The 22,117-nt window shown below is 44.0% G+C and overlaps 1 pseudogene; it reads left to right on the forward strand.

Annotated features, from left to right (window-relative positions):
- Positions 1 to 16,054: 16,054 nt before the first annotated feature.
- Positions 16,055 to 22,117, forward strand: part of LOC110206013 (ankyrin repeat and SOCS box protein 13 pseudogene) — a 56,817-nt pseudogene continuing 50,754 nt past the window's right edge.

A 22,117-nucleotide genomic window follows, 5' to 3' on the forward strand; every position in this document is an offset into this window, starting at 1 on the left:
ACATTTTAATCTAGTCCTAGCCCCACTTTGTCAGCTGCCTGAAGAACACATTTGACACCTCTGCTTTACACCATAGTTGTCTCCATATACGTATAGTTTAAGAGAAGAACATGTGTTACATCCTGCCTTTTTTCAGTTATCTGGGCCTGAAAGAAGTCTATCTGTTGGGCCTAGATTGCCCTAAATAGCACCAATTTTTACCAACGGCATCTTTCAGAGTAGACAATGGTGCCTCTAAGGAGCTAGCTAATCACTGGAGGGCTAGCCTTTTGATCCATAACTCTCTTAGTCAAAAAAGCATCACAGTCCCCAACTGCACTTGAACTCCTTAAAGGTAGAGCCCAGTTATTTTATTTACTTTTATGCACTACACACAGGCCTCAATAACTGTTTATTGGATCAGGTTATTGATTTTAGATGTAAATAGTTGACATCATGTGCACTAACAAAATGACCAAGTATAAATATTTGGTTCCTCATTCATTCATTCAGCAAACTGTTGAGTTCTTCTTATACTCAAGGCCTTGTGCCAAGAGGGAGACAAAGATGAATCATGCATAATCTTTGCCCAAATTAGCAAATCCATGGAGAATCTGCTTTAATAAACGAATGAAAATTTTATTTGCAATAAACATATAGTTTGTGAGAGGCAGCCATCTAGATGATTCAAATTCCACCTCTGATACACACTAGCTGTCTGCCCCTGGGCAAGTCACAGCCCCTCAGTTCTTTTCTGGGCCACCCTCTAAGACTATAAATTTCAGAGACGGTACTAACCTGTTTTGGTAGAGGGAGGTTGCTCTTTGGGAAGTTCCTTATACCAATGAAATCACAGTCCCAATCTACTTTATTTTATTTGTAAATGTATTCCTCGGGTTTCTGGGGTGTCCAGGGAGGATTAGCACCTCTGGAGCTTGGTCAGTCATTGAAAATGCCCACATCATCCAGCGTATCCCAGTCTATCCCAGGCCATCACCAGTCATCCTAATTTTTGCCTTGCCACTGGACTTGGATATCTCTGGAAGAAAGAGTGAGTCTCACTACCTTGTGCAACTCTGCTTCACTTCAATCCAATTTATGCACATGTCAAGATATCATTCTGTGATGTCACTGGTCCTCTTTAAAAACAAAGGACAAACAACACACGTGTTTCTAAAGGCTTGAAAAGCAGACATTCATTTTTGTTGTAACTCTGCATCTATTTACATAACTTATATCAGAGCCTCCTTTTAGACTGAATGAGCCAAGTGCATTTACATCACTTCTCTGGTTTGTTGCCCCCACTCGATAATTTGGGAATTTCAATGCCTGACACCCAAGTGACCCCTCCCCAAGGTTTCCCTTACAATCATATAGACTCATAAGGCTCAAAACATGGGCATATTTATTTACAAGTTAATGGCGAAAGGTAAGACTTGAATCTAAAGCAAGTATGCTCACTAATGATCAACCCTCCTCCCAAGAGACTTGGATGATATCAGCGATGCTCAGTACTGCTCAGTCCAAAAAGAAGGAGAAGATTGCTTCCATCAGTGCTCCCCTCCACAGCCCATCTGGTGACCTGCATACCATTGCCCTGTAGCTTTCACCTCCTACTCCCTCAGAAACATCCTTGGTCTCTGTTTCCCATAACTATTCCCCACAACTCCCATCAACTCCTACCAGGTGGTAGACATTTCTTCTCCAGTCCCACTCTAGCCTCTGCAGACCACCTTCTTGAAACTCTCCTCAGTTCTAAGAAGTTGGTAGCTCTGTCTGTGGCTCCATTCTCTCTTTCTTTGAAAAAGAATATTTCATCACTTCCTATTACTCTCTTCAACTCCCAGCAGGGGCTTATATTGTAGTCAGTTTTCTGTAGCTCTACCATTTTCCTCCGGCTCCAGCCGAGGGAGCTTATGCCCCTTCCTGGGAGATCAGCTCTCTATCACCCTTGAGGTGTGTTTATAGCTCCAAAATATACCTCCTTTATTCATAAGCCCTCTTCTAACAAGATATCCACCGTCCCAGACCTCACTCACCAGAAGTGTCTCTAGGACTACAAGGAAAAACATTCTCCTTCTACCTTACAAGTAATTCTCTCTCTCCATCTCCATATTGGCTTATAGTACTTTCTTACCATTTGCCTCTTTTTTTTTTCTCCAGCATGGCATGTACCCCCTTTGCAGTAGCTTATCTTAATGGGCCCAGGAGCTGAAGGGCAATTTCCCTATACCTTTTTTTTTTCATTTATCCCTCATTCTTGCTAAGACTGTTGGGCTGGGATATTAAAATTATCCAGAACCATTTTGCAAAACAAGCGTAGCCCTTACTACATGCCAGGCAATGTGCTAAGTACATTTTTACAAATATTATCTCATTTGATCTTCACAACAGCCCTGGGAGTAGGTCTATTATTATCTCTCCTTTACAGTGAGAAAACAGAAATTAGGTAACTTGCCTAGGATCACACAGCTAGTAAGTGTCTGAGGCCAGATTTGAACCCAGGATATTCCCAATTCCAGGTCTAGTTCCCCATCCACTGTATCTCCTATATGCATACCATAACTGGTGCCACTAGAGAAGTGAGTGGAGATGGAGCTAGCTTCTCCCAGGGAGGGAAAAATAGAGGAATAGAGGGAGATTTGTAGTCCCCTGCTACATTTCCTTAATAAATTCTTTCATCACTAATTTTCTTTTAACTATCTGTTATTGACATAGGGAGGTCTTAATAAGGAAAGTCCCTCTATTCATGAACACCAGCACCGACTCCACAAACTTTTAGCCTTCTAGGATTGCTAGGACATTGAGAAGTTAAATTATTTACCCAGAATCATGCAACTAGTGTGTGTCAGAGTCAAGACTTGAACCCAGGCTCCTTGACCCTGAAGCCATTTCTCTATACACTATATCATGTGGCCTTTTCTTCTCCACCAAGGTTACAAAGAAAATGTTGCCACAGCCCAGGCCCTGTGTTAGTGTGTTAGCGTAATCTAAAAGCAACCAGGCTCTGTTGATTAGACTATAGCCGGGAAATATCTGGTGACTGATGTGCCAATTTCCCCCTCTGCTAGAGTGCTCTAGCCTTAATTTCTCTTCATACAGAGACTTCATTTCCCATCACCTGATGAGTAACTTGGACAATTCTGATTGTTTTGCTCAATCCTATGGGAGAGGTTTGTGACCTACTGGAAGGACAACTAGGCTGCGAGTCAGGAGTCTGATTCCAGTGCCTACTCCATTTACCAGCTGCACGACGGTGAACAAATGATTCCCTCTCTCTGGGCTTCAGTTACCTAATCGGCTAGGTGACACAGTGGATAGAGCTCTGGGCCTGAAGTCAGAAACTCTGAGTTCAAATCTGGCCTCAGACACGTACTAGCTGGGCAAGTCTCTAAACTTCTGTTTGTCTGTTTTCCCAACTGTATAATTGGGATGAAGGGCAGCTATGTGGCACAGTGGATAGAATACCAGGCCTAGAGTCAGGAAGACGAATTCAAATCCATCCTTAGATACTTACTGGGACCCTGGACAAGTCACTCAATTTCTGTTTGCCTTAGTTTCTTCAACTGTGTGATGGGGTAATAAAACACCTGCCTCACAGGGTCATTGTGACGATTAAATGAGATATTTGTAAAGTGCATAGCACAGTGCCTGGCACATAGTAGGTACTTTAAAAATGCTTATTCCCTTATTCTTCTCCATAAAATGGTCTTTAACATATAATAGTTTAAAATTCCTTCCAGCTATAACAACTTACAGAAAAAAAACCTCTTCCACTACTAATATTCTGTCATATGATCCTTTCTTGCTCTGACGGTGTACATTAAGATCTCTGAGTATTTTAATGGCTATCAGGTATAAGAAGGATTCAGTTTGATCTCCTTGACCCCAGAAATCAGTGCTAGGAGCAATGGGGCAGAAGGAACAGAAGCATGAATTTTGGCATGAGTATAAAGAAAAATTACTAATAATCAGAGGTATCTAATAGAGAGATGGGATGCCTTGGGATGTAATGGATTCCCTCACACTGGCAGAATGACTCCTTATCAGGAATCTTGTAGAGGGGCTTCCCATTCAACTGTGGATTGTATCAGATGTGCTCTGTGGTTTCTTCCTACTCTGAGATTCTATGTTCCTGAGAGGATTCTTTTAAAGGATAACTGCTTCTTGACACAAAAAGTCTAGCTACACTTTAAGAGCCCCTCAGTTCTCTAATTCATTGCCACCACCCAGATGGAACCTGGGAACATCATTATCTGTCCCTCACCCAAAGTTAAACCACCGGTTCCCCTTCTAAGCCCTCAGGCTCACAAGGCTCAAAGCATAACCATTTCATTTGTAAAATTATGGATATAGGAAGAACTTCTATCTGAGTCCCTGTTTGATGATCAAAACTTCCTTAGGGAATATGCACATCCTCCCCCAAAAGACCTCTCTCTACAATCGTTATGATTTTCAGTAATGCCTTAATTGAGGCTCCAGCAAAGGGTAAGAGAAGATCAAGGTTCTTTCCTCCCTGCTCCCCTCTACTCTCAGAAGGTAGTGGTTACAATGCAAAGGCCGGGATTGCTTTCCTCCATGGCTTTCTGCCTCCTGAAGCCCAGTGGCTTTTAGTAGGCTCCTTGGCTTCTCCATTTTTCAGCAAATAGTTCTCGTCTCCTTACACAGGGGGCCTGCTCTCTGACAATGGGCACATCTAGAGTCTCTACTCCCACCCAAAAATGATTATAACTCAAAACCACACCTCTAATACATATTTCCTTCCTTCCTTTTGAAACTGTCTATTTCAGGGGCATATTCCCTAGCCTTGCCCAAAAGGTTTTTCAGTGGACTCTACTTCCTTCTTGGACAGTTCAAATGAATCTAGTGGTCCACTTTGAGCTAGTTAATGGTTAATCAGTCCCATTTGCCTCCTCTCTCCACTGCCACTGGCGTTCTGTTTGAGGCCTTCCCACTAAGTCTTCGGGTTTGAAAGGATACATACACCCTCTCCATTTGTCTTTCCATCTCATGTTCCCTGGGGCCACTGTGTAGGATTAGCCAAGAAATTAATACTTCAAGAAAGTTCTCCAAAAGAGATAGAATAAGGTAGCGGGGGCTAAGCTAGTCCATTTCTCACAGACTTATTGAACAGCTCCGACAAAGTATGTTCCAAGGTCCCTTCCAGCTCAGCTTTTTATGCTCAAAGGATCTTCTCAGACCAAATATCCCATATTCTATGGTCCTTCCAAGTTGTGATATTCTGTGCTCCAACATTCAGGTAAGCCCTTCCAGCTCTGATAGTTAATGTCCTAAGGTCCCTTCCCACTCCAAAATGCAACGTTCTAAGGGTTCTTCCAACCCAAGTATTCCATGTTCTAAGGTCCCTTCCAGTTCTGACATTCTATGCGCTAACATTCCATAAGTCCTTCTAGCTCTGACATCTTATGTTCTAAGGTCTCTTCCAGCCCAAACATTCTATGTTCTATGGTCCCTCAGTTCTGACATTTTGTGTTTTAAGGTCACTCCTAATTCTGACACTCTATGTTCTAAAGCCCCATCCCAGATTTGATATTCTAGGTTCTAAAACTTCCTTCCCACTCAGCATTCTTTGATTCTACTTCCTAGCTGTGCTGAATGGTCAGGTCAAAGAAAAACAGAATGAAGACAATACAGAGGCCAGCAGCATCTGCCTGAATGCCCCTAGATGTTGAAGCTGCCTGTTTGTCAAGTCAGCACACTTCCCTTCCTCCACCTCTGGCCTGGGCCTGTGAGAATCTGCTGACATCTGTGGCTGAAGGGATAGGAGGAATAATGATTGAGGAACACATGCATAATTTACACTCAGCCCTGCCTAGATGCCAAGTGACATTTCCCAGGGAAATTCCACTAAACCCTGGGGATAAAACACTCACTGTTTACTGACAAGTTTAATCAAATCTCCATTGTTTGAGAGAGCAGCTGACCTAAGCTTTCCTTCTCTCTTTGTCCCACCTTCCAGAACAAGAGGGAAAGGGTGGAGAGCCCTTATCAGAGAATTATGGACTCCCAAAGTTGAAAGGAAACTTGAGCAGCTGGCCCAACTCACTGCTTGGGAAAACATCCCTGACAAGGGCTTGTCCAGCTGCTAATCTGAACCCCTCCAGCAGGGGTGGGGAACTTGTGGCCTTGAGGCCACGTGTGGCCCTCTAGGTCCTCAAGTGCATCCCTTTGACTGAATCCAAACTTCACAGGACAATGCAGGTTTCTCCACCCATCCCTTCTATGATAGAGGCAGCCAGATCCATTTGTGGGTAGCCTTAATTATCAGAAAATTGCTCCTTTTACTGATCCCCAAACTGCCTCCCTCTCTCCCTCATAACTTCTTCCCATCGATCCTAGTGATGTTCTCTAGAATGAACCACAGCAAATCCAATGCCATGGTCCAGAGAGGTGTTTCATATCCTAACAAAGCCACTAATAGTGTCAGAGCCAGTATTCAAATCTCTCTGGGCAGCATAGGACATTGAGCCAGATTAAATAAAATGAAATATAATGAAGACAAATGTAAAGCCTTATACTGGGGTTCAAAAAAATCAGCTTTACAAATATAAGATGGGAGAGGCATGGCTAGGCAGAAGCATGTCTGAAAAATGAGGAAAATATCTTAGAAATACACGCTCAGTCAAGAGTGTAACGCAGCAGCCAGGCTTAAACCACATTACAAGAAGCATCCAGGTTCAAGAATTCAGCCAATGCCCCACTGTCCTCTGCCCTGGCGAACCTATATCGGGAGACTTGTGTCCAGTTCTGGATGTCATACATCAGGAAAGGCATTGATGGCCCATCATGGCCCATGTTCGTAGGAGAGCAACCAGAACGGAAAGGGCTTTGAATTTGCTCAATATGAAAATAGGCTGAGGGAATTGAAGATGTCTAACCAGGAGCAGAAGAGCCTTGCAGAGGAGAGAGCATGTGACAGTTGTCTTCCAAGGGACTCAAAGGCCCTCTTACAGAAGAGGGATTAGCACAGTTCTTTTTTTCTTTTTTTTCTTAATTAATGTATTGACTTTTAGTTTTCGACATTCACTTCCATAAGATTCTGAGTTTTAAATTTTCTCCTCTTCCCATGTCTTCCATCCTCCAAGATGGCATACAATCTGATGTAGGCTCTACTTATACATTCATATTAAGCATATTTTCTCATGAGTCATGATGTAAAGAACAATTAGAACTAATGGGAGGAACCATGAGAATGAAGCAATAAAACAAAACAACAAAGGAAAAGGAGAACAGATATTATGTTTCCAATTGCATTCAGATTCCATAGTTCTTTCTCTGGGTGTGGATAGCATTTTCTATCATGAGTCTCGGTTGTATTTAGAGTCCTGAGGGTGGAACCAGGAGCAGAGGGTAAAAGTTAAAGATAGAGTTTGGTTAGATGGAAGGCAAAACTTCCTCACATAGAGTTCTCTCAAAGTGAACTGGGCTGCTTCTGGAGAGACCAAGTTCCCCATCTTTGGAGGCATTTTAAATCAAGGCAGGGGCAGCCAGATGGTGCCATAGTGCATGGAGAGCTAGGCCTGGAGTCAGGAAGACTCATCTTCCTGAGTTCAAGTATAGACTCAGGCCCCCACTAGCTATGTGACCCTGGGCAAGTCACTTAACCCTGTTTGCCTCAGTATCTTCAAAAGACATTCTGGAGAAGGACGTGGAAAACTGCTCTGGTATCTCTGCCAAGAAACCCTAAATGGAGTCGTGAAGAGTCAGACACAACAAAGCAACAAAAACAACAACAATGCCAAGGCCAAGTCTGAATGAGGACTTGTTGGGTATGCTGTCGAGGACAGAGCCGTAATGAGATACCCACAGCAACTGTGCTTTTGCCCAAGCATCGGAGGAGGTTAAAAGGCCGTCTACGTCACTTGTGCTGTCAAAGAGGGGAGGCAAGATCTGGCAGAGAGAGATGCCCTGGGCAAAGTCAAGGACAAAATGGGGAGAGTGGGGGTAGGAGCAGACTCCACCTCAAGCTGAGGGAATGGTTTTGGACTCCAGCCAATGGGGTGGGGAGAGGAAGGCAGAGGCCATGGTTGATGAACCAGAATGGGGCCTGGCCCTGGGCCAGAATCCTCAGCGCCAATAGCATTGGCCTTTCAGGGCCCACCTCAAAGCATCCCAGGGAGAAGGAGGAACACGGCAGACAAGCAGTTTGATATAGGGAGAGGGGCTGAGTGGAAGCAGAAACAGACTTCAAAGTTGTAGGTAGCTTTGTGGTACAGGGAATAGAATGCTGGACTTGGGAGTCATTAAGACTAGGGTTCACATCCTGCTTCAAATGCCTTTTAGCTCTGCAAATCCAGGCCTGAAACTGGAGATAATAATAGCCCCTACCCTGCCTGGTAACTAACCTTGGAGAGCCTTCGTATCAATGCTAATCCTTCTTCTTGCTGTTGCTGCTGTTATTTCTCCCACTTCCCGAAAACTGGCCCCAGAGAGGCATAGAGGCCCTTCCAACGGGCCACATTTTCCTCTGGCATGAAGCCGCAGGGATGGGCAGAAGGATCTAGTGGACAAGAAGATTGGTCAGAGAGACAGAGACAGAAAGAGAAAGAGGGAGAGAAAATGAGAGAGACAGGGAAAGGGAGAGAGAGAAAGAGGGGGAAAAAAAGAGAGAGGGCCTGCCCTCCCCAGGAGGAGGTGTCTACCACCACTTCCAAGAGTGCCTCTTTCAACCATGCTAGGCTTTGCTGGTGGTGCTTGCCCTAGGCACAAAAATTCCTCATTATGGCTCTGATTAAGAAGATACATATTCCCATACATGTTGCAATGGAAGACCTCTGAGGTCCCTTCCAGCTCTGAAGTTCTGTGATTCTCTAAGTGTTTTCTTTCAAGTTTTGAGAGTTCCCTTTTGATAGATGAGCAAGCATATGTTAAGTCCCTACTAAGTGGCAGATGTGCTAGAGGCTGTGGATTCGAAGACAAAAGTGAGACAATTCTTATCTTCAAGGATCTTATAAAGCATTTCATTCCTTCTACCACTAATCAATCTATGAATCAGTAAATATTTACTAAGAGCCCACTAAGCAGCCAGATGGATGGTGATTATCCTTGCCACTGGGGGGAGGCTGCTGTTGGCTGATTGCTTGAGCTCTGGAATTCTAAGCTATAGCGGTCTAAGTGGACTGGGCATCTGCTCTAAGTCTAACACCAATATGGTGAGTCCTCAGGAGCAGAGATCCACCAGACTGCCCAAGACATCAGTCAGAAAGCAGAGGCCAAAGGTCAAAGCTCCCTTGTTCATCCACAGTGTGATTAAGCCTATGAGTGGTACATGAACTTCTAGTAGTCTGGGTGAGATCGGAAGGAAGTGAAGGAGGAAGGAGGAGAAGAAGAAAGAGAAGAAGGAAGAGGTGGAGGAGAAGGAAGAAGAAGAGGAAGAGGAGGAGGAGGAGGCAAAGAAGAAGGAAGAGGTGGAGGAGAAGGAAGAAGAAGAGGAGAAGGAGAAGGAAAAGCAGCTATAAGTTGGGCACTGAAGACAAAAACAAAAATCAAGGTGCTTATAGTCCAGCTAGGAGACAATATATGCATGAATAACTAGATACAAGGTCATTTGGGGATAGGAAAAGCATCTGGGAGAGGAGGGAGGGTCAGGAAAGACTTTAGGGTAGCAGGTATCACTTGAGGAATATTTTAGGAGTTCTCCGGCCAGTCTCCATCAATAGAGAGAATACAAGGGAGGGTAAAAAAAAAAAACTACTATGGATTCTGTAATGTCCTTCAATGAAATTAGTCACAACAGCTGCTACGTACATTTAAGTAACAGTAATGCATGTGTAAAAGACATTTTATTGATTTAGTCTCCACGAGAAATGTTTGCTTATTGATTAACAGTCATTGAAGGCAATGGAGCCCTCGAATATCCCCCAGCTTCACGGTTTGGATCTTAGGATCACAGACTGGCATTAGAAAGAGATCTTAGAGGTCCGTGGTAAGGTGGGAAAAGGTCTGGATGCAGAGTCAGGAGACTAGGCTTTGAATCCTGGCTTTGTCATACATTTGCTGTGTAATTATGGAAAAGTAGTTTGACTTCCCTGGACCTCATTGTTCTTATCAGTGGAATGGGGATAAACATGTCTATATTACCTACTTGGCAGGCAGGTAGTTATGAGGTTACGCACAGCAAGTGGATAAGTGCTATTCCCATAGAAGTCCTCCTCTGATTCTTCTGGCAGCTCACTGGGGCACTGCAGCGTCCCTTCAGAGCCCTCCCAACAAAGCCTCAGAATCAAACTTTCTTACCTGCTCATTTAGAAACAGATTAAGGAAGGGAAAGAAGGAATAAGCATTTATACCTACCAGGTGCCAGGCATTTTAAAATTGGCTTTATTTGACAAGCAGCCCTGTGAGGTGGGTGGTATTGATAATCTCATTTTATAATTGAGGAAACTAAGGCAAACAGAGGTTCAGTGACTTGCTCAGTCACACAGTGTGTGCGCGCGCTCTCTCTCTCTCTCTCTCTCTCTCTCTCTCTCTCTCTCTCTCTCTCTCTTCTCTCTCTCTCTCTCCCTTTCCTCCTGTTTCATCATCAATAAAAATAAGGGTGGGGGAAGGTGCAGAACTAGACCTGTCAAGTGAAGATCCTTGGTCAAGGGCCCATGGAGGTTAAAAAAAATCATATATATATACATATATATATACATATATATGTATATATGATTTTAATCATTGTGTTGCAGTATAATTGGCTCCCATTAGAATCCTATTTATGTAATTTATGCATTTTAAAATGTTATTCTGAAAGGGGTTCCATGGGCCTCACCATACTGTCCAAGGGGTCCAGGACTTAAAAAAAAATAAAGGTTAAGGACCTATATTCTACAGTTACTTCTAGCTCTGATATCCTGTGTTCTAAGGACTCTCCCAGCTCTAGCATTCTGTGTTCTAAGCCCTCCCAGATTTGACATTCTGTGTTCTAACAATCCTCCCATTTCTGATATTCTATGTTCAAAGTACTATCCCAGCTCTGACATTTTTCTAATAAAACTTTCCAAAGCACTTTCCTACTGATGACCTGTGAGATAGGTGTTACCAAGAGTATTGTCCCCCTTTGCAGACAAAGATCAAACCCTGAGTCTCTTGCATCCAAGCCCTGAGCCTTTCCACTAAAGACATGAACACCAGTAGTAGGACAAACTAAGTCTATTAGTGTTGGGGGGCAGGGGGAGGTGGAGAGGGAGAAAGCTATGTCAAAATTAGAGAAACTTAAGTCAAGGGTTAATTTGGGAGGGCTTCCAGAAAGAGGCAGGCTCTGGATCCATACTTGGAAAGAAAAAGATTATTACATGGGCTGGTGAGGAACAGAAGAAAAGGGAAAACATACATTATAGACCATACATTCAGTTGGGCAGAGTGGAAAATCTATATAAGAAATAGGATTGATGGAATAGGGGAAGGCACTAGGGTGTGGATGATGGGAGACCCCAAGGGTCAGACTAAGGATTTTGTATTTTAGCTATTAAATCACTGGAAGCTCCATCTCTCTCTTTTCATGCTCCTCTTCCTCACTTACTGCCCCATGATAGTATAATCACCAGGGGATGCTGTGGACATAAGCAGAGCTGCCCAGTAAGTCTCCACTGGAATCCTCACCCGCTAGTTACACATTCAATCAATTTTCTTTCTAGAGCAGAGATTCTCAAAGTGTCATTCAGGGATGGAGTCCACAAGGTCAAAACTATTTTCATAGTATACTGAGATGTCTTAATTTCTAATATGGTAAATATCAATAGATATACCCGGCATAAACAAAAGCTCTTTGATGGGGTCTTCAATAATTTTTAAGTGTTAAAGGGTCCTTGAGACCAAAAAGTCAAAGAGCTTGTCTAGAGGTATGTGTGTCCTCTAACTAAATCTCCTAATTCATACCCCTACTCTTTTCCCTCTCTTTGTGCTGCCAATCAATAGCCACTTTACAAAGAACTGTTATTTTCATAGTTTAATTGAATTAATAATAATAATAATAATAATAGCTAGGATTTATATGGCACTTTGAGATTCACAAAGTAAATTACAAATTTGATCTCATTTGGTCCTCACAATAACCCTGGGAGGTAGGTGCTAGTATCCTCATTTTACAGATGAGGAAACTGAGACATACAGAAGTTAAATGACTTGTTCACAGGATCACAAAGCTAGTATGAGTCTGAGGCCAGATTTTAACTTGTCTTCCTGATTCTAGGTCCAGCTGCTCCATAACAAAACAGCAATCATCTCAATTCTCTCCACTTCCTACAAGGCAGTAGGTACCTCATTTTCTCTGATCCTCATTTCAGTGTGAAAGAAACAACAGCTGAAGTGCTTAAAACAATTCTCTTGACTCCTGCTGGCTCAGGGAAGGGGAGATAGCAGTCACTCATGCAATCTTCCCCAGCTGGGTGCTGAGGTTCCCACTCATTATTCTAACAGCCCCTGCCAACCTCTCCCTCCTGCTCCTCTCATGAGCTCACCTGGATTAGCCTCGCTCAGACAGTAGCTCACATTTGCTGGTTGCAATTGGTGGGACAGGGAACTTCTTTTCCAGACACAGAGGCAGGCCGAGGCATAGCTCATCCCTGCTCTGCCCACTTGGGTACAAGAATGACTGCTCTAGGACCTTTCCCTAGTTCCAGAGAATGTCGTGTCCATGGTGATAAACTCCCCCTTGCTCTGTCTTCCACTTTCACATCGAAGGTTCTGGGCACCCAGTGACATTCATGCTTCTTACAAAGGCATTTGGGAAATTTGCTTTGGAATTCATATATGCTCTGCCCCCCAAAACTTTCTAGGAGATATATTACATGAAGAGGAAGAATGAAAGTTCCTATTTATTACCTTATGTCAATGAACAGTTGTAAAGAAATGCTACATCCAGTGTCCAGTGGTCAAGACCTTCTCCATTTCCAAACCAATTCTGAAAACATTTGCAAGGTATGATTCTCTCTCTCTCCCTCTCTCTCTCTCTCTCTGTCTCTCTCTCTCTCTCTCTGTCCCTCTCCCTTTCTGTCTCTGTCTCTGTGTGTGTGTCTCTCTCTGTGTCTCTCTCTCTATGTCTCTGTCTCGGTCTGTCTGTCTGTCTCTCTCTCTCTCTCCCCCCCTCTCTCCCTCTTTCCCTCCCCTCTCTCACAGTGGAAGGAGGATTAGACTTGCTCTCTCTGATCCCAGAAGCAATGGTGGGGCTTACAAAAAGGTAGTTTTAGACTTTATGACAGGTGTGGATAATTCAACACTTTGAGCTACCCAAAAGAGGGATGAGCTACTTGTGGCTATAGTGAGTGACCCTTACCAGAGGTCCTCAAGCAGAAAGTGCATGACCCCTTGTCAGGGGTGCTGTAGAGAAAATTAATTCTATTTCAGATACAAACTGAACTAGATGATTACTGGGGCACTTTCTGATTCTGAAATTCTATGATTCTGAGACTGGTTTTCCTGGCACTTTCCCTTTCCAACCAGAATCCCCACTGGACAGCAGAGTAAGAAGTCTCTAGCAGTAATAATAGTAATTGTGGTTTGAGATTGAATCTGTGATGTCACTGGCACATGGGAATTCCCAATGAAAAAATTCTCTCTATCAATGAACATCAGTACTTCACAATCTTAGAGAATTTTCTGCAACCTTGAGCAGTTAAGTGAGCTACAAAGAGTCTAGTACATGTCCCAGGTAGAACTCAAATCCAGGTCTACCTGGCTGTGAGACCTCTGCCTCCCCAGCCCCTACACCTGTCCATGTAAACTTAGCACCTTACCACAGGCTTCTCTCTCCCATCAAATCATTGACACTCCCACCAGGGGCCCTATCATCTCCAGAACAAAAGATAGACTCCTCCTCCAGGGGTCCAACAGCCCCCACAATCTCCATCCCACCTGCCTTTCCAGACCAATTTCAAATTGCTTATCTACAGAAACTACTAATTCCAGCCAAACTGAACTGCTAGCTGTCCTCAGAACTCAACATCCCATCTCCCACCTCCATGGAGCTGTCGCCAGGTAGAAAAGGCACTCCCTCCACATTTGTGCCTCCCAGAATATTTCTGTTCCTTGAAGTACCAACATTTTTGCTCAGTACCAGCCTCTATAGCAAAGTCTTCCCTGATCACTCCAATTGCAAATGCTTTCTCCTTCAAATTATATTGTATTTCTTAAGTATCCCTGGGCTATAGATTTAGAGTAGGAAGGGAAGTTAAAGGTGAGATAGATAGACAAGCAGACAGATGATAGATAGTAGATCGCTATATAAATGCTGGCTATCATTGTGGTTATTGTCCAGTCACTTCAGTCATATCCGACTCTTTGTGACCCCATTTGAGGTTTTCTTCGCAAAGATCTTGGAGTAGTTTGTCATTTCCTTCTCCAGCTCATTTTACAGCTGAGGAAACTGCGGCAAACAGGGTTAAATGACTTGCCCAGAGTCACACAGCTAGTAAGTGTCTGAGTAAGATGAGTCGTCCTGACTCCAAGCCCAGTGTTTTATCAACTGCCTATCTAGACACTCCAACTAACATTATCAGGCACTTGATAAAGGTTTGAACTTAAAAGAAAAACCCAGTGAACTAAAGTTAATGAGATCTAGAGACTTAACCCTGTAAGCCTTGACCATAACTCCAAGGCCTCCCTGGGCAGTGGAGTTGAGTGAAGGGCGAGGTCCATAGTTATTGATGTGATAGTAATAGCTGAGGTTGCTCTGATTTACAGAACTCTGAGCTCGCGCTCTGTTTACAACACTGTGTGGCACACAGCAGCTAGCTTATCTGATCAGATGCAGATATGCTTGAAGGTCAAGTTTTAGGTGAATGTCTCTAGGGTCAGAAGGTAAAAGTGTTCCTCCTGGGGGCAGATGCCTTGACTGTGGAGGAATCTCCGGCTGCCCTCCCAGAACAACGGAGGACCGCAGGTGGCTGAAATGCTCTAAAGAGCAGGAGGTCCAGAAACATGTGCCCTGAGGTGAATGGAGACCAGGATGACTGCTGTATGAGGCTGAATTTGAGTTCTGGCAAAATAGTAATTATGGTGGACAGGGGCCACTTACTGTAAGACCACAGAAACCGTTAAGTATAGCTGGGGCTGTCGCCCTTGGAATCTGGACCCAGTGATGCGAGGAGACACTCCTTCCCTGGCCAGCACTGTTATTATTATGAGCCCCATTAGGAGAGATAGAGAAGAAAAAATACAGTACAAAGGAACAGGATGGAGAAAGTACTCAATTAATGATCAAATGTATTAATGTGAATGAGTAAATGTATCCACAAAACGGGGGGGAGGGAAACAGTAGAATAGATTCGAAAATAGAATACAACAATGTGTTATCAGAATCACATTTGAAATGTAAAGATTCATACAGAGTTAAAATAAAGAACTATGAATCTATTATATTTCAGCTGAACTCAGAAAAGCAGGGGCAGTAGTCACAATCTCAACTGAAGCAACATTAAAAAAAAGTTAATTTAATAATATAAACCAAGAAATTGTATTATGCTGAAAGAGAATAATGAATTAATATCAATGCAGAATATAATGGACAGGATGCTATAGCATCCTAACAACAGCTGGCATATTTATAGAAGCTTTAGGGTTTGCAAAGCACTTTACACATATTATTTCATTTGATGCTCCTGATAGGTAGGTACTAAAGGTATTATTATTCTCAGTTTCCAGATGAGAAAACTGAGGGTCAGAGAGGTTAAAAGGCTTGGCGGTGATCAGACAACTGGGACGTGTCAGCAGCAGGACCGTTCTGAACCCAGAACCCCATTGTCTCCAAGTACAGACTTTTGAGGCTGATGAGTGAAGACGGGGAGTAACTCATTGGAGGTGACACAGTCCAGCTTGGGCCATAGGTTAAAGCTAGACCTATAAGCCCAAACAGGTTTTCGGGCTTTCCTAGTCCAGGCTCTGCCCTTGCTGATATTTCACACGTCAGTCTTCCCACCGGTTGGCCAAGGACGAATTACAACCAGAGCTCAGCTTCACCAAGACCCCCAAGGAGAAATCGCCACAAGTATGTCCCACTTGGGCCCCACCCCCCCTCCTCCTGGCAACACATTTGGCTATTTGTTAAGTCTGCTGTCTGCTATAGATGTCAATTATGATAATTGATGAAACGTTTTCCCCCGAGAGCATCCGGCACCTGTCAGCAGCTGCGCTCACTGGCCTCAGTCGGGGCCAGGGAGATTTATCGCAGCAGCACCAGCGGGGTTCAAGGGGGCGGTAGGATCAAAAGCTCTCTCTGTGTAATTTGCTCTGGGACCCACCAATTAAAATGCAAATGACACAAACAGGGAGCGTGGAAGTGAGATGAATGCTTACCTACGATAAAAGGACCAAGCAAAGCCCCAAAAGGTTAGAGCCCCTGCTCCCCTCCCTCTTTCCCCAGCCCAACCCAGCTCCGGAGTTACATACGAAAACCGGCAAGAAGGAGGAAGGAGGAAAACGTGGAAGAAAAAGCTAGATATCCAGAAGGCTGGGGCTGGAAGGGGCTTTGGAACACAAAACGGCAGAGCAGGGCAGTGGCTCCTGTGTGCTTGTTCGAATATCGTCCAGTCCCCACCCCACCCCCACCCCCGCCTCCATTGGAATGTGAGCTCTATGAGGGGAAGGACATAAGGCTCTTCTCTTCCTTTTTAGTCCCAGAACTTAGCACAGTGACTGGCACACAGAAAGATATTAAATGTTTGTTGAATGACTAATTGGTATGGCCCTTAAAACATGGACTGTCAGAGCTGGGAGGGTCCTTGGAACACAGGATGTCAGAGCTGGGAGGGCCCTTAGAACACAGGGTGTCAGGGCTGGGAGGACCCTTAGAACATAGTGTCAGGGCTGGGAGGGTCCTTAGAACACACAAAATGTCAGAGCTGTGAGGACCCTTAGGGACCCAGAATGTCAGAGTTGGGGTGGACCTTAGAACACAGAATATTATATGACTTCATAGAATGTCAAAAGTGAGAGGAGCTATAGACCATAAAATGCCAGGACTAGAAAGGGCTTTCAATTGTCCAGCCATAGAATTATAAAAAGCTGAAGCTGACAGGGACCTTAGAGATCCTGAAGTACAATTGCCTCTTTTTATTTTTTTAATCAATTTATTTTTAGTTTTCAACATTCAATTCCATATGATTTTGAGTTCCAAATTTTCTCCCCATCTCTCCCCTCCCACTACCCCAAGAAGCATGCATTCTGAATACCTCTTCCCCCAATTTGCCCTCCCTTCTATCACTCCCTCCCCTTCTCTTATCTCCTTCCCCTTCTATTTTCCTGTAGGGCAGGATAGATTTCTATACTCCATTGCCTGTCTATGTTATTTCCCAGTTGCATGTAAAAACAATTTTTAACATTTGTTTTCAAAACTCTGAGTTCCAAATTCTCTCCCTTCCTCCCTCCCTACCAACCCTCATTGAGGAGGCAAGCAATTCTATATACATTATATATGTGTAGTCATGCAAAACATTTCCATAATAGTCACGTTGTGAAAAACTAACTATATTTCCCTCCATCCTATCCCACTCCCCATTTATTCTATTCTCTCTTTTAACCCTGTCCCTCCTCAGAAGTTTTTGCTTCTGATTACCCCCTCCCCAATCTGCCCTGCCTTCTATCATCCCCCTTCTCTTATCCTCTTTCCCCCTGTTTTCCTGTAGGGTAAGATAGATTTCCATACCCAACTGAGTGTGTATGTTATTCCTTCCTTAAGCCAAATCCAATGAGAGTAAGATTCACTCATTCCCTTTCGCCTCCCCCCCTCTTCTCCTCTGCTATAAAAGCTTTTTCTTATTTTTTTTATGTGAGATAATTTACCGTATTTTACCTCTCTCTTTCTCCTTCACCCAGTACATTCCTGTCATCCCCTTAATTTCATTTTTTAGATATCATTCCTTCATATTGAACTCACCCTGTGCCCTATGTGTGTGTGTGTGTGTGTGTGTGTGTGTGTGTGTGTGTATTTCCTCTCCAACTACCCTAATACCAAGAAAGGTCTCATGAGTTACAAATATCATCTTTCCATGTAGGAATGTAAACAGTTCAACTTCAATAAATCTCTTATGATTTCTCTTTCCTGTTTACCTTTTCATGCTTCTCTTGAGTCTTGTATTTGAAAGTCAATTTTTCTATTTCCCCCTAGTTTTTTCTCAAGAATGCATTAAATTCCTCTACATCATTGAATGCCAATTTTCCCCCTCATTGATTATACTCAGTTTTGCTGGGTAAGTGTTTCTTAGTTATAATCCTATCTCCTTTGCCCTCCGAAATATTATATTCCAAGCCCTCTGATCCCTTAATGTAGGAGCAGCTAAATCTTGTGTTTCCTGCTTGTGTTTCCGCAATACTCGAATTGTTTCTTTCCGTGTGCTTGCAATGCTTTCTCCTTGACCTGGGAACTCTGGAATTTGGCTATAATATTCCTAGGAGTTTTCCTTTTGGGATCTCTTTCAGGAAGTGATCAGCAGATTCTTTCAATTTCTATTTTGCCCTCTGATGAAACTTTAAGGCTCATTTTTTGATCATGGCTTTCAGGTAGTCCAATAATTTTAAAATTATCTCTCCTGGATCTATTTACCAGGTCAGTTGTTTTTCCAATGAGATATTTCAGTCTTCTATTTTTTCATTCTTTTGGTTTTGTTTTGTAATTTCTTGATTTCTCATACAGTCATTAGCTTCCATTTGCTCCATTCTAATTTTTAAGGAATTATTTTCTTCAGTAAGCTTTTGGACCTCCTTTTCCATTTGACCAACTCTGCTTTGTAAGTCATTCTTCTCCTCATTGACTCTTTGGACCTCTTTTGCCATTTGGTCTAGTCTAGTTTTTAAGGTGTTATTTTCTTCAATTTTGGGGGGAGGGTCTCCTTTAGCAAGCTGTTCACTTTTTTTCATGATTTTCTTGCATCACTCTCATTTCTCTTCCCAATTTTTCTTCTGCTTCTCTTACTTGATTTTCAAAATCCTTTTTGAGCCCTTCCATGGCCTGAAACCTCTTCATATTTTTCTTGGAGGCTTTGTATATAGGAGCTTTAACTTTGTTGTCTTCTTCAGTTTTGATCTTCCTTGTCACTAAAGCAGGTTTCTATAGTCGAGGTTTTTTTCCATTGTTTGCTCATTTTCCCAGCTAATTACCTGCCTTTTTAACTCTTTGTTGAGGTATGGCTCTGCTTCCAATGTGGAGGGTGTCCTGTCCTAAGCTTCAGGGATTTTGTGCAGCTGTTTTCAGAGATACTTCTAGGGACCTGTCAGTTTCAGTTCTTCTCAGGTGACATGATCTAAGAAGAGGTGTTTACTCCTCTCCTGGGCTGTGCTGTGGTCTGTGTGACCACAAACACTCTTTTCTGCCCTGGGACTGTGAGGAGGGCTCCTTCTTCACTGCTGCCACAATCCCTGCTATGCCGTGCTCCTCCTCATCCCAGGACTGCCACCCAGGGCTACAACTCAGATCCAAGCATGGGCAAAGCAACAGAATCCTGCCTTAGGGCCAGCAAAGAGATCCCTGCAATCTCCTTCTGATCAGTTGTTCAATACTCTTACTGTATGTGGGCTGAGAGCTCCAGAAGCTGCCACTGCTGCCTCCACTGCCACCACCCCAGAGCTGGGCTGTGCCAGGGCTGTGCTGGGGCAGGGGCTGGACTACACTCCTTTCTCACCCTCATCCTGCAGACCTTTTCTACTGACCTGCTAAGTTGTCTTTGGCGTTTATGGGTTGAGAAGTCTGGAAACCACCGCAGACACCATTGATTCAGTCTCCTGAGGCCTGCTCCATGTTTGCTGGGAGCCAGTCTGTCTTCATGCAGCTTGCACTGAACTGCACTCCTCTCTCAGCCTGGTGCAACAGACTTTTTCTGTCCACCTTCCAGGTTGTCTAGGGCTGGAAATTTGTTTCACTCTGTCTTTTTGTGGGTTCTGCTGCTCTAGAATTTGTTTAGTCATTTTTACAGGTATTTGGAGGAGTTTGGGGGAGAGCTCTAGTGAGTCCCTGCTTTTACTCCATCATCTTGGCTCTGCCCCACAGTTACCTCTTTTTAAAGGAGACATCTGGGCCTCAGAGGTATGTGACTTGCCCAGAGTAACAGAGTATGGCAGTAGCAGAGCCTAGACTAGAAGCTAGGTGTCCTGACTCCCAGTCCAGGGTTTCACCAATGAAAAGAACTGCCTCCCAGAGAACCAGGAGCCAAGTGAATGGGGCCAGAATGACAGGTGAAGTTAATAAAATGAATAAACAGTATACAAGAAACCAGGATAGGGAAAGGAACAATGATGCTGGTGAGATGTTGATGATGATGATGATGATGATGATATTGAGTTGTTTCACTCATATCTGACTCTTTTTTTTTTTTTAGGCATTTGGGATTAAGTGACTTACCCAGCGTCACACAGCTAGTAAGTGTCAAGTGTTTGGTCCAAGGCCGGATTTGAACTCAGGTCCTCCTGACTTCAGGGCCAGTGCTCTATCCACTGAGCCACCTAGCTGCCCCAATGTCCGACACTTTATGACCCCATTTGGGGTTTTCTTGGCAAAAATACTGGAGTAGTTTGCTATTTCCTTCTCCAGCTCTTTTTACAAATGAGGAAACTGAGGCAAACAGGGTTAAGTGACTTGCCCAGGTTCACATAGCTAGTAAGTATCTGAGGTCAGATTTGAACTCAGGAAGAGGAGTCCTCCTAGAGATGACTCTTTAAGCCCAGCACTCTACTCACTGCACCCCCTAGCTGGCAGAAAAGAACCACTAGGTGGGGACTAAAGCAGAAATGAAGAGAAAGGGGAACTAAGTCTATTGGCGGTCCAAGAGGCAATGTGTGCAACCAGAGGATAGGGATAGGGCTAAAGGGCAGAAGCCAGATGGGGGATGGAGATTTCCCAGGGATGACAATAGAAATGGAAGAGGGAAGATGAAGAGAGTGTTGAGGGTGGGCTGACAAGGGGGTAGTAGAGGAATAGGAAAGCCAATGGGAAGGTGGAGGGGCATGACCCAGAGACTTTTACTGTGTTCTTACCCACCTCTGGCCAGAATCACAGAATCTCATAATAGGATGGGACAGTACAATCTATATCTGAACAGGAATCCTCTCTGTGACATGCTTCCCATGGTCATCAGCAAAGCCTTAACTAAGAATTGTGCCCAGGGTGGATGGAATTGTGGAGCTGGGATGGCACAGAGGACTGTCTGCCCCCAGTGCAATCGTCCCAAAAAGAGGGAGTGGTCTGTCCCCCAGGGAGTCCAACACACACACTCACCTGTCATGGCCAATGGTCCCAGCCCCCACAGAACCCTATAGAAGCCCCCAAGACAGGCAGCATGTCAACAAGTCCCTGGAGGGGATGGCCCATGGCCCAAAGAAAGAGAGAGAGGCCTGGCACAGACTGACAGAGAACCAGGTAAGCAAGTGTGAAGTCAGGGAAAATCGATCCCACCCTTCCCCCATGTCAGGGAACTTTGACTAAGGTCCGGCTGCCCCATCCTACTTCCAGTCCTTGTCATCAGCTGACCCTTGAAGACTTACAGGGATGAGGAGCTCACTACCTCCGAAGAGAGTTCTTTCTACTTTGAGGCAGCTCTAATTGCGCAGAGGTTTGGGTTTTGGTTGTTCTTTTTTTTTTTCTTACATCAGCTGAAACTCTACTTTGGCAGCTTCCACCAAGAGCTCATAGTTCTGCCCTTTGGCACCAGGCCCACCAAACCTTAATGCCTGTTCCATATAACAGCCCTTCAAACACTTGATGATGCCTGTCATCTCCTTGTGTGGTGTGGTGTCTGGTGTCCAAGAAATACTATCAGCTTTCCTTAAGCCATCCATTCATCCTTCCATTCATTCATTCCTCCACTCACTTATTCATTTATCTTTCCATTCATTCATTCAACAAACCTATTAAATGCCCTGCTATGTGCTAGGCCTTGTACTAGTCACTGAGGATACTAAGATAAAAAATAGACATGATGGATGACCACATAACAAAGGCCTCCTCATTACACTTTGGTTGACAGGAGGCAGTGAGGTACAGTAGAAAGGTTGTTGTACATGGAATCAGAGGACCAGCTCTGTCTCTTAACTATCTCTGTGACCTGAACCTAGGGTCTTCTGTGGAAGTGGGGATGTTGGCCTGGGTAGCCCCTAAAGATCCTGCCACCTCTAGATTTACAATCCTATCATATTCTCTCTGGGCCTCAAT

The sequence above is a fragment of the Phascolarctos cinereus genome, unplaced genomic scaffold (genome assembly GCF_003287225.1).
Source record: "Phascolarctos cinereus isolate Bilbo 61053 unplaced genomic scaffold, phaCin_HiC Scaffold_726;HRSCAF=1367, whole genome shotgun sequence".
Classification (NCBI taxonomy): domain Eukaryota; kingdom Metazoa; phylum Chordata; class Mammalia; order Diprotodontia; family Phascolarctidae; genus Phascolarctos; species Phascolarctos cinereus.